An 8,985-nucleotide genomic window follows, 5' to 3' on the forward strand; every position below is an offset into this window, starting at 1 on the left:
AGGCTGGGAGGGAGCCGGCTGCTCCCTCCCGCCTTTCCTGGCGCTGGGGCTCCCCGTGAGCGAGGGGGTGATGGGGAGGCAGAGCTGCCCTCCCTCCGCTCCCTGCTCTGGCGACGTGGGACACCGCCGGGGAAGCGCAGCCCTGCTGGCCCGCACCCCGCCCAGGGTGGCAGTGGCTGCCGGGGCAGGCCCGGAGAGTTTTTCGGGCAGCGATGCGGGGAAACGGGCTGTACTTTTTCGAGACGAACTGCTCCGGTTGCTCAGCAGTTTGCAGATGGCCAGCCTCAAATGTTCAAAACTCATGAGTCAGATCCTCAAGTCACATGAGATTCAGAAAAAAAGCTGTAAGTCTTCACATTTCCCATTAAATTTTTGAGCTGCTGGGGTGTTGCGGGGTCACATTTTCAGGCTTTCTTCCATAACCACAAAGACTTCTTTGCCTTCCAGATGAAAGCAAATTCCCCAATCACTCCTAGCCTACGGAAGCAAGGGCTTCAGGCAGAGCATCAAATGTTCCAACGCTTTTGGTTTGAGATCTGTCAATCCTGCAGCTTGACTACAGCTAAACTTGGATTTATTTTTTTTTCTTCACTTTCCACCATTAGAGGTAGCATCTCATGTGCACTATAAACTGGTGAAGGTGTGGGAAAGCACTGGCCCCAAGCTCGTATGCCGCCAATAAAGAGTTTGCACACTGGGGCAGTAAGGGGGAGAGATCCCCAGAGAGCTCCTAGCATCCCACCCGCATGCTGCACTGCTTGCAGCAAAGCACAGACAAATAGGGAAATACTGTCTAGTAAGTAAAGGAGTATTTCTTTAGAAGTAAGGGACACCAATTTTCAGAAGGAGGGTGGTCTTCTCAAGGGGAAATGTTAGTTTGGAAACTGAAGGTGAAAAGGCACCAATTTTGCCTACCTTTGAGGCTGGCTATACCAAAGTGGCCTAAGTAAATGGATCTTGCTGGTAATTAGAATAAAAATGTGGGTGGCCACTGTGTTTGGGAGCTTTCTCCAAAACATTTTCTTCTCATCAGTTTTAGTCTGAATGAGGAGTGCACCCGAAGTATACCTCCCCGCTCGAATCCAATACGTTTGGTGTCAGACTGAAGCTGTTTGCACAGGAGTGAGTGCAGCTCCTGCGCCCACGGGGCCAGGCTAGAGCTCACCTTAAGTAAAATACCCGGCTGGGTATGGGTAGGCACTGGGTCCTCAGCAGCGACTCTTCTCCAGGTTGCTCATGCTCTGCCCAGAGTACGCTAGGCTTTGATATTCAGCTTTGATCACCTTGTTTTCCAGAAAAAAAAAAAAAAAAAAAAAAACAAAACACAACAGTAGATCATCTAAGCCATTGCAGTCTAAGGAAAGATTAGATTTCCACGTGAGGAGAGATTAAAAAGACTAATGCTAGTCTATTTGAAAGTAGAAAATAAGGAAAAAGGAGGGCTTTAGGGTATTATTATTGGCACAGATACCATAGAAAAGATTAAAGTAAAAGGTTAGAAATCTGTAATAGTGATAATCTCTGTAGTTTATCTGTGCTGCAAGGCTTTGGTAAAAATTCAGCATTTGAATGTGCTGGAACAATAGAGGTACCTGAAGCAGATCTTAGTGGGTCAGGTAGCTCTTGCTTTCGCTTTCTGTATGTCCCTTTAGCTGCCCTTTCCCAAAACACTGGCCGTCATTTAGATATTACTCCTAAGAATATAAGGCCCGTCCTAGTATGGCAGCATTGTGCAAGAATCCGCTGCCAGTGGAAGTCTTAATGCAGCTGCAGCTTCTCCATCAGCTGTCCCAGTCTGATCCAAGCCGTGGGGCTCACACAGCCCCTCTCTTGGGTAACCTTTCCTAGCCATTTAAGATTGCATTGTCACTGTACAGAGACTTCGCGGTGGGGAGGAATCCCCCTTGTCGGGTTTGCCTGCCTGTGTGAGAAGCTGTCGTCCGTGGTAGGTGCAGTCGATTAGCTGCTGCTGCTGTGGTGCCCACATTAGCACGGGCACGCGCCCCGTTTCATCCACTGTAGTCAAAGGGTGGTTAAAGGGCTGCTGGGTTGCTCCGTATTGCAGAGGAGGGACTCGATCCGTTCAACCAGCTTAGCCACGGGTGCTTTCAGGCTGGTTTTTACTATGTCTTGGCTGTCGACTGCGTGGGTTTCTGCAGCGCTTACTGTGCGCATTGTGGGTGCGCTCGCCTGCGACGCTGCTTTTCCTCTAGCATCCAACTCTTGGAGTGTTCTAGCCGCCCTGAGAAGGGCAAGAGATTTAGGGGTTTACATAGTCTGCAAGTTACAGTTCAAACGTAGACGTAAGTGCGAGCGTGACTTGCAGCGTGCATGTATCCTTCGTGGACAGTCTGAAGCTGGCCTGGTAAACACGCCGATACCGAGGTGTGCATTCATTCAGGTGCAAGCTGGCTCCAGAGTTTCTCTGCGCAATGTAACCCTTATTCTACATCTGTGTAAGAAAAAGACAGCTATGTGAAAGCACCCAAAAGATTGGGGCTTGAAAGACAAGTTCAAGGCATCTTTAAAAAAGCTTTTTTGAATTTGTAATACAAATTCAATTTTTGTAAAGGAGTTTTCTTAAGGGACTTGTTAACAGGGGAAAGCAACTGGCACTAGGAATGTATTAAACTAATGTCACATTTATTGAATTTGAAAGCATAGTCCTGGTCATTTTTTCCTCACAGTTCACCTTTCAATTTTCATAGAAAAAATCCCCAATATTTAAGCTTGTGGTTATTTGGAGTTCCAGGCACTACTGGCATTACAGAAGAAATAACCAGCGTGCTTTTCATTGAAGATTCAGTTTTTGAGTGTTCAGAGGTAAATGAAAACTTTCAAAACTGAAATTAAGCAGCAGTACAGGATGAAAGTGTATGAGATTGTCTTAGTTGCATGAACAAGAAGAGCCAAGGCAAAGTTAAGTGCTCTTGGAGACCTAAAGATATATTCTAATTATGCCAAGGAGTTAATTTAAGCACATAATTTATCTTTCATGCTTTTTTAATAGCAGTTCAGAAGTACAGTTTTATTACTCTGAACCAGACTAGCTGTAATTTAGCTAGTTACAGTGGTAATAAAAATACTTCTTTTGATGGAGGGGAGAAATTCATTAAAGTACAATTTTTAATAATGTTTAACAATCTAATCATTGTTCTCCAAACAGTGAAAGAATGATAAGGAAAGAGAAAATAACCCAGCAACCCAGCTGAGCATAATTAAGTTTTGGAAGCCCCAGATAAGATTCGATTAGTCATGATAAGAGGATGACGAACTAGGGGCCCAATCCAAACTACACAGTGGTTTTAGCCCAGTGAATAACCTTACTGAATGACAGTGCTCTGATACTTAAAAGTTACTGGTGTTAAGTATCTGCAGAAATAGAGACGGTCCTAAAATAATAATAATAACTAAAAAATACAATTCTCCTGCACAATTCTTACAATTCTGGAAGTTTACTCTCTTACGATGTTTAGTGACAGCAACAGCTAGAAATACTTATTTGTTGCTCAATGTTTGCTGTTATCAGACCTTCCTTCCTGCTGCTTCTAACTCCCAGCTCCTGTGGCCAGTTTTTTCCCTCTGGACATCAGCCTGTTGTGCACAAACCTTGCTAGGACACTGGTTCCTGATAGCATCCCACCCTGGGGGCATTCTGGGTGCTTGCAGGCTGGTGGGTACACTCCAGTGTTGGACGTTTTTGAAGCTCTGATGAAGAGCCCAGGAGAGGGAGACTGAAATGGCAGCAAAGATTGGGATTGGCCTGCGCAGGTAAAGGGCAGGAAAGGAAGTTCTGCTGTAGGTGCTGCTGTGGTGAGGAACTGGAAGTGCTGAGAAAAAAAAAAGGCTAAAAAGAGTTGGAGGAAGACATGGTCAGAAAGAGGCAGATGGATGTGTGTCACATAGAGCACTGTCTGGGGAATGATAGATGAAATTCTTCAATCTTACCGTGCTGCTGCTCTCAGCACATGCCTGTGAAACCCCGCTGCCAGCACATGTGCCTCGGTTCATGCAGAGTCGATGTTTCACTCTGTGCCATTTTCAAAAGGCGTCTCCACTGCAGATAGCATGCCTGCCAAAGAGACCTCCTTCAGTTTGCATTTTTAAGTGATATATTCGTGTTTTCTGATAGAAAGCCGGTTTTCTTAAGATGACGGACAGTATATACAAAAGAATATACTGCCCTGGCTGTAGAAATAATGTAACTTAGGGAAATGAAATGTTCTTCAGGCCAGCACTCTGTCTGTGTGTACCATCCCTGAGCACTTATGTGCTCCTGAAGAAGTCTCCTTGGGTCTTCCCAGTTAGTGGTGGCCTCATGCCCTCCCTTCCAGCGATGGCATAAAGGAGGTGGCTAGACTAACTTTCCCTCAATTTCTCCACTACCAAAAATGCTGCTATGGTAAATGTCGACATGAAAGTCCAGGTCAGGTGCATACGTAGCATATACATAGCATACATATGTGGCGAGTCTTCAAGAACACCAGTTGCCTTTTCCCCCTTCCACCTGGCGGGGTGCTCGTGTCCTACTCACAGAGTGTCTTAAGCAGGCAGAAACCCAGAAACTTTTGGGGGAAGACAGTATTGCATTCTTAGATACTGACTGATGCATAAGTATGTGGTATATCAGCAGATGCGTGGTTTAACGTTCAATAGATATACTGAAGAACAAAACCTCTGTATTTTGTATTTTTTAAAGCCGTTAACATCTCTTAAAATTCTAACTTATCTCTTCAGCTTTTGATGAGAGATTGGAAACAGCTGTGTCTAAAGTGTTTCAACATCAAATGAGAACGGTCTGGAAAATGAAAGATTTTGTTGTGTACAAATAAAAACCCCAACAGTTTAGCCAGATTTAGATTTTGCAATGTTTTTGTTGAGTCATTACTACTGGGTGCCGAAAAAAGAGACTGGTAGTTATATAGTGTGATTAAAATATAGTTCTAACACAGCTTTAGAAGGCAAAAATAGGTGTGAAGTTTGAGACCTCGACAGTACAAGATACTGAGCAAAGCAGACCTACTACCAAAGCATTAATTTCTCCAATTCTCACCACTGATAGTGGCCTCATCACACTTAACCAGGACACTATTTAAGTTCTAAAAGGAATTTAGATGTAGCAGGGCATGAAAATGTTGTAAACCCTCGTGAGTAGTGAATAGTATAAATAATGTAGCTCTTAAAAACACTCAGAGGGGCTTTAGAGATCATTTATTTATATTTTAAAGCAGGAAAATACTCCAAGAAGGCAGTAAATGGTTATCATTTTCCTATACAGCATTTGGATATTTTTAAAGGTGCTCAATATTGGATTTTAATATCTGTCTCAAATAGATCTCCTTTCTATTGCTAATTCAGATATTTTAGGTATTTTTGGAACATTTTTTTCTTTTTTCCATGTTGTTAAGCATCTGTGTGCTAGGTGCATGTCACAAATCTGAGTGAAGTCTTACTCCTTCACCTGGGGGTGTTGGATGTAGAGAGCAGCATTAGTACTATGGGTAGCGGTAGTGTTGTTGCTTTAAGAACCACCCCTTTCTGGGTCAGCAAGGAGCCTGGCTAGCAATTTCAACAGAAATTGAGTACAGAATGGGCTTCACGTGCAAGAAAGCATTTCTGATACACTCAGTACACGTTAAAAATGCTAGATGTCAAAAGCCAGTTGTCAAAAGCTGGACAAGTTAATGTCTTATTTAGAAGTACATTTTAAGTGAACTCCTACTTAGGCATGTAAGAGTAGCTTGTGTACACATGATTATCAGGACTCACAGTGGTTCACCATTGTGATACTAATTCAATTTACTTCAACTGCCCTGATGTGAACAGCATGACTTAAAATATTCCACAGGGACAAAGACTGGATGTAGTTTGCATATTATACAACTATTTCCTGGAAGAAAAAGGAAAAAAGTTGCACAAAGCTCATTTGATATATTATTGTTATCATCTTTGGGTATATAAAATACTGCCTAAACAGCATGTTCTCTCCTTTTCTGCTTCAATCACCACAAACCTGCATAGGAAGAGTAGCTGCATAAATGAGTCCTGTGCTTTCTGGAAATCAGTACGGATGCATATGTAAATATATGGATGCAATGGAAATTTCAGAAGGTCAGGTACACGTTTGATCATTCAAATACACACACACATACATACATATGTCTATATATACATGTATCTTCGTGTAGATATATATATACGTATCAGTACATAGATGTATATATATATATGTATGCAAGATGCACTAACAGCACTTCTTTTTAGATCAAACATGTATATGTAGACTTACGTTTATGTATCAGAATCTGTGTATACACTGAGAAGTACATAAGTAATTGTATTTTTCTGTCGTTACATTTTTTACAACTACACACAGTCTAATACTTTAAAAATACACTATATAAACATGTCAAGGTACCAGAGTACTTTAACGCCAAAAGCGATGTGCCAGAAAACATAGAGTTTTCAGAGAATTTTGAATCAGAAAATTTGATACAGGGTGAGTATCTTTTAACTGCTTTTCAGGGGCCAGGGGAAGGAAAATTCCTGGCTCCAAAGGCTGGGTGGGATGAGACAGTTACCCCTTCGAAGAGCACAATCTCCACCTAGTGGTAAATTCGATGGTGAAATTTTAGAAAACCAGCACTTCTAAAGCACAATCTCAGTTGTATGACAGGGCTCTGAAATCTAGAAATAAAGATCTGAACTGATATAGTTATCTTTGGGAAAGTAAGAAAAAAAGAGAAAAAAAATGTACTATAAATGTTTCTACAACTCCTTGCTACTCATGAGTTGATGAAAGCCTTTCAGTAATAAAATTGCCTTACATTTCTATTGTAAGGATCGTGAATTTGTTAAAAAAACACTTTAAATTAATACACATGTAACTTGTTTTATTTGTTTAATCTTTTTTATTACCGAGTAAGAAATGTAAAAAAGACATCTGAATGGGTTAATTTGCCCCCGCTTCTTCTTAAGTGAAGTGGATGGACCAGATAAATGTACAAGTCCCTGAAACTCCTTTGGTGTACATCAGTTTAGAATCCATTACATAAGCTTCTGTCACATTAGGTTTAAGGGTAATTCCCACTTTAAAGTAATATTTTTCAGTAAATTAGTTCACATTTTAAAAATAGAAACTGTCCTTACAGTAACAATTTCTGTGATTGATCTCCACTTAAAAAATAATTAAAGCTTATTTAAATTTATGCAGACACTGTTTATTTTATTTCTCCTTTTCCACTTCTTTACTATTCACAACAGTATCCAAGTAGAACCGAAACCACATGTGCATTCAGGAAAACAAGAAAATATGTAAATATAATGCACATCGGCAGAAAACACATAGGTCACGTAAGGTTCACTGCAGAACTCAAGAGTAGCCCAAAGAAAAATAACATGAACGAAAGGATCTTGATCAACTCTGGCAAAGGATGACCCAAGCATTCAGGTTTTTAGTGTGGTGCTTACTGTAGCACAGAGGAGGCCCCGTGAAAGAAGCTGAGCACCTGCCATACTTAGAGGGAGAAAGCGTTCGGCTGAATTGACCTCTAGGTTGAATACAACTCCAGACACTTCTAACTATGTTATATAAAACTTAGGCAACTCTGAAACGAGGAAAATTGATAATCCAAAGGCAAAGTATGGCTGCAGGCATACTAAAATGTGTTTGTTCGTCAGTGAAATTCAGTAACATTTTCCTAGGTTTTCTACAACGACCATCTGTCCCTTGTAAAGTATTCTGAAAAGTACTTGGTTTAGAAATAATTCTTTATATTTATGCTAGAGCTTGTGTATATTCATAAGAACTAAGCATATTTTAGTATGCTTAGTTTTCAGTTTAAAGGCGAACATGGACCCTGGATCAGATTCATCATGGCAAGGGTTGTATTTCTCACTCACCTGTGTTACCTAAATTTTCAGAAATCAAATTTTAGTGAGAGGGAATGCTGGTAATTAGAATGGATGGTTTGTCAATTGTGCTTCTTGGACTAATTAAAAACCTGAGAATTCTGCTCTTCCATACCAGTAATGGGATTCATTACTCCTGCTGCCCAGCCTCCATCTGAAGAAAAGCCAGGTTGCCTGAGGAAAACATGAACACGTAGCTCATACTGATTTGTTTGTCAGACCAATGTATTGCACAGTAACTCTGGTTACATTCTTTCCCTGTAAGAAAAGCTTCACTAGAGACTCACTAAGGTATGGATGTTCAAAGCATACAGGATTAGAACCCAATAGAAACAACAGTGAGGATGTCCAGTTTTTATTGGGCCTGATTCTGTGAGGACAGAGTCCCACCAGCTTACGCCGATTTCAGCAGGAGAAAAGGTGTTCAGCATCTCTCAGAAATGAAAGGTTTCTCCAAGTCCCAGTTTGGCATGATACTTACATATTTGCACTACTCTCAGGTACTGTTTCCAATGGAACTACTGCCATACAAGAAATTAGGCACATACTTGAGTAACCTCCTCAATAATGGCCTACGTGTTGACTTGAAAGTTTTATTGCTATTTTTCTAAGTCAAAACAGAAAGACGCATATGTATATCTAAGTAACTGACTACCCTCTTTAAAACGTGAACTTCAATATCCTGACCTAGCTTGTTAAACCAAATCTTACATCAAATATTACAATTTTGCAAGAGTATCATACTGAAAGTGGTACCCTGCAGACTGAAACAATAAAATTATTTAGCAAAAACATGATATGCCTGTATTAACTTTTCACATAAAAAAATATATTTTGCTTTACAACACTAACAGTCAAGGCCACAGAACTCCAGCAAGATGCTGGTAAGCATATCAATTGCAGCTATTAAAATTACCAATAAATATCAAGAAAATGGTCTGCATGTTTAAAATCACAGCAATCAAATCAGTCAAAAAAGCAACCGTCAACATCTCTAGTGAGTCATAACTGTTTTCAAGTAAAAACTGCACTATGTGCTTCAAGACTGTCACATTCTTACAAACTATAACAGTG

The sequence above is a fragment of the Leptosomus discolor genome, chromosome 1 (assembly GCF_034619465.1).
Source record: "Leptosomus discolor isolate bLepDis1 chromosome 1, bLepDis1.hap2, whole genome shotgun sequence".
Taxonomy (NCBI): Eukaryota; Metazoa; Chordata; class Aves; order Leptosomiformes; family Leptosomidae; genus Leptosomus; species Leptosomus discolor.